Raw genomic sequence first — 4,706 nt, 5'->3', positions numbered from 1 at the left:
TTTTCTATTTTGTGTAAGTTTTCTGCTGTGAAAGTCTCTACTGGTGCATTATTCATTTATGTAGTACTGCTCAAACAGTTGTGAAAATGGTAGCAAAGTAGTCTCTATATAGTTTATAAATTTAATAGGCCCAAACCAGTAGCTTAGGATTCTTCAGACAAAGCTGAAATTTAATAATACAGAGAGAGGTAATTGTACCAAAGTTGGGTGTCTACTAAATTACTCATGATATTTCCTCAATAGTGTGTATTTTGGTATTTTGTTCTATTGATATTCTTTTTTAATTGCATATTCTTAAATATGTGAATATTCTTCTCAACCTACTGAAGATTAAATTTGCCATGTGAAAGACCTGCTGTTTCATATGGATGACAGAGCCAAGGTAGGCAGAATTAAAAAAAAAAAACCAACCTAAAAATGTTAACAAATAAGTAATGAGTGAGAATAATATAGCAATACAAGTAAGATGAGTATATCTTGTTAACTTGAGAAATAACATTTAAGGCTTTCTTGGTATATGTTAATAGTCTAGTAAGAATTCAGTATGATACTTTAACAAGATTTCCTAATTTTTTATAATCTATTTCATATTTACTGTGAAAGAGGAGGATGTGGATGTGAGAGATTTGGGAAGAAACAAGACTCAGTAATCAAAATAGCACCCCAGAATGTGTATATATTCAACTTGAATAACTTGTTGAAGGCCATAAGCCTCAAGATTTCAGGTGAACTGGAATGATTTTGTTTAGAAGTATTTGGTGATTAGAGGGACTCAAAATTTCTAAATCATATTGCAATTTTATTTCTCAGCCCAGTGGTGATAAATCAGATTATACATTTCATGTCAGCCTGGCAACATTTGCCACTTTTTCAGGCAATGACCTAGGAAATAAGAAGGATTTTCAGTGAACAGCCTCTGTTGGTTCTGAGTTTTCATTGCTTTTACTCTGACTCTTGTTAAAAACACACTTGATTTGCTTTAATACAGGATCCATTGAAGTCCTTCAGATGGGGCCTCATCAGGTTGCACTTACACAGGCCTGTCAGGTACTTTTAGGTGGCAGTGAAAAATCAACATGTGAAGATAATTTAAATGAATAACACTGTTGGTTGGTATTGTTAAATAATTGCTTGTTGTAATTATAACTACCCATATTTACAACACTTGAATGCAGAATAATCAGCTACCAACTGTGAAATTATTATTCTTAACAAAGTAGAAGGTTAAAAACCAGGGGACAGGTGCAGGGATAAAAGACAACAGAAGTCACAGAATCCCCAGAGTGGATTAATAGCAGATCATGGGTATTTGGGGAATATCACTGACAGCTGTCCTTTGGGCTGGTCCATTTTTCACACGTGGTGTGTGAATGTAGGAATCTTAAAAGGTACATAGAATTTTCAGACTCTTATTCTGATCTCTGAAGTTAATCAGTCCTGCTTACCCATAAAACCATGAAACTTTGCTAACCTCTGTCTATCCCAAAAAGCCCATGGACCTGTCATTGTTCTTGTTGAAAATCTGTCCTGTGAATTGTTTCACAGGCTTTTATAAGGACTTTAAAAACACTGACAATTTCTGCGCTTTTACGTCCTTTCATTTTTCCTCCCTCTACAAGAATTATAGTAAACCTTTAACATGCAAATCAAAATAGTGGATGAAGGACTGAATGAGATTCTGTGCTTTGTGTTATACAGAATACCAGAATTTGTAGTGGTTTTCTCAGTTTATAAAATCTGCTATGTCAACTTTGTGGTGGACTTTCAAGACTTCAAATTCTTACATAGAGATTTGGACTCTTAACTGGTTGGAAATCTCAGACTAATGGGCAAAAACAGAACTGTGTGAGGGGAGGTTCTTTTGCAGGCTTTGTCCTTTGGTGTTTCCCTTCTGCTACATCCCAAGCTGATGTGAATTGTGTAGTGTAGACCTGCCAGTTCAGAGCAATAGACTTTAAGTAAAATAAGTATTGAGGCTTGTATGCCCTTAGATTTGCCATCAGAGGGTGTGTGCCTGTTCAAACCAGCTCTCACCATGCATCTCTAGCAGTGCATTAAGGGCAGAACTGGAGTCTGTGTTGACCTCAAAAAGTGAGATTTTGTGTATGTGTGTGACTCCCTTTGTGAGCTCTTCACATTTTCATGTAGTACTATGCAGCTCAGAGTTTCTAGGTTTGTAGAAGGCAAATTGATCTCTTGCATTAAACTTTCTTATGCATGCTGTCATTGCAAGTGAGGGAGAAAATTCCATTATGGTGGTGCCTTTCCTTGGGAAGGAAAGCAGCTTGCCACAGTATTGGTGTGGAGATGATTGGTTGCCCAAGGGAGGTTAAGGCCAGCAGAATCTTTCTCTCATGGCATTGTGTCTGGGAGCAGTCCCCAGAGCTATTCAGTTTTGGGGGTGGTATCCAAATTTCGGAGGTTGACTCTTGAAGGAGGATTACACTACCTCTCCTTGGGAAGGAAAGCACCCAGCTCCAGTGTTGGTAGTGCAGATTTGTAGGGTGCCTATAGAAATTCTTGGCCAGGAACAACTTTCTCTCTTGGCACTTTTTGTGCTGGAGCCATCCCCAGACATATTTTGGAGGTGGTCTCAAGATTCTGGAGTGGGCTCCTGAAAGATCAAATTACCTTTCCTTGGGAAGGAAAGCACCTAGCCCCATTATTGGTGGTGCAGATAATAAGATGCCACGGGGAGTTAACAGCCAGGAATATTTTATTTTCATGGAAACCTTTGTATGGGAGCAATCCTTAGATATGTTCAGTTTTGGAGCTCAGTTTTGAAATTCAGTGTTGGGCTCATGAAGGAGGATGACAGCACCTTTCCTTGGGAAGGAAGGCACATACTCCCAGTGCTGGCAATGCAGATGATAAGCTGTTCATGGGGTAGAAAGGCTAGGAAGGGTTTTCTGTTCTGGCACATTCTGTGTGAGAGCAATGTATTCCATAATTCTGCAGGTAGGATGCAGAATTGGGTAAGTGAGCTCCTGAGGGAGGTACCTTTCCTGGGGAAGGAAAGCATGTATTGACACTTAGGGTGCTCTAGATGATGATCTGCTTGATGGAGGTAAAGGCCAGAAACATCTTTCTGTCCTGGAACCTTCTGTGTGGGAGCAAATCTTGAACATACTCAATTTTGGAGGTCAGCTGCAAATTCCAGAGGTGGGTTTCTGAAATAGGATGTCACTACTTTTCGTTGGGAAGGAATGCACAATAGTCTCAGTGTTGGTGGGAATTTGACTTTGTCCTGCAAGATCAAGGATAGCAAACCAGATACATCAAAATAAATTATTTACTCTCATAGTCTTCAGATGACAACATCCCCTATTTGGCTACCACCTCCAAAACAGAATCAGTCTGGGCTTTGAGCCCAAAGAAAAGGTGCCAGGACAGAAAGCTTGTGCTGGCCTTTACCTCTCCAGGGCAGCCTCTCATCTGCATCACCACCACGAGGACTAAGTGCTTTCCTTGCAATATTAAATGGTGCTGCCATAAATTTCAGAATACCTCCTCCAAAATTTGATTCTCAGCACCATCATTAAAAACATCCAGAGATTGCTCCCAGACAAAAGATGGCAGAACACAAAGCTGATATTGGTCCTTCTCTCTCCTTGGCAGACTGTCACCTGCTCCAACAATATTGAGCTTAGTGCTTTTCTGCCCAAGGAAATGGAGTCTCATCCACTTTCTGGAGCCCACATCCGAAATTGAAATACAGCCTTCAAATCTTAATGGGTTCCAAAACTGAGGCTATACAGGAGGCTCCAAGAGAACAAACTGTTACTGGCTTTAGGTGTCCTGAGCAGCCTGGTGCTGCTCTACCTCTGGGGCTGCATGCTTTCCCTCACAAGGAAAGATGCCATTCACTTTTTGGAGGGCATATGCAAAATTTAAATTCAATCTTCAAAACTAAATAGGGCACAGGATTATTCTCACCAAAATAAATGTCCCAAGAAGAAAGGTTTTGTTGCTGTTTACCTTGCCTGGGCAGCCTACCATCTATACAAAAAACAATGGGGCAAGGTGCTCTCCTTTCCCAGGAAGGCTGTTTCACCCCCTTTCTCTCTCCCTCCTACAAATTTGGATACCAGTGCTCGACCAAATACATCCAGGGAATGATCCCACACAAGAGGTTCCAGAACAGAAAGCAGTTGCTGGCCTTCACCTCTATGAGGCAGCCTCTCTTCTGCAGGATGAACTTATTTATATTTCCGAGGAAAGGTGATGTGATTCACACTCAGGACACTCTGACAAATTGATCCAAAGGGAAGAAGTGTTGCTGGGCTTTACCCCCCTGGGTAAGTTATTTTCTCCTACTGGAACACATGGTCTAGGTGCTTTCCTTCCCATGTAAAAGAACTGTTGTTGTCTTTCAGGATACCTCCCACAATTTTGAACACATCCAAGGGTTGCTTGCACAAAAACCATTTTAGGACAAAGTTCTTGCTGACCTTTACCTTCCTTTGGAAGCTTGTGATCTGCAGCAGCAACACTGGCATTATGTTCTGTATTTCCTAAGGAATGGTACTGTCACTTAGTTCCTGGACCCCCCTTTGGAAATTTCAGGCTGAGCTCAAAACTCGAATAAGTCCAAGGATTGCTCCAACACAACAGGTGCCAGGCTGGAAAGCTGTTGCTGGCCTTCTGCTCCAGTGGGCAGCCTATGATCAGCACTTAGAAACACTGGATCTCCAGGTTCTCATTCC

The sequence above is a fragment of the Molothrus aeneus genome, chromosome 2, assembly GCF_037042795.1.
Source record: "Molothrus aeneus isolate 106 chromosome 2, BPBGC_Maene_1.0, whole genome shotgun sequence".
NCBI classification, from domain to species: Eukaryota; Metazoa; Chordata; class Aves; order Passeriformes; family Icteridae; genus Molothrus; species Molothrus aeneus.
Note: the sequence above shows the minus strand (reverse complement) of the source record.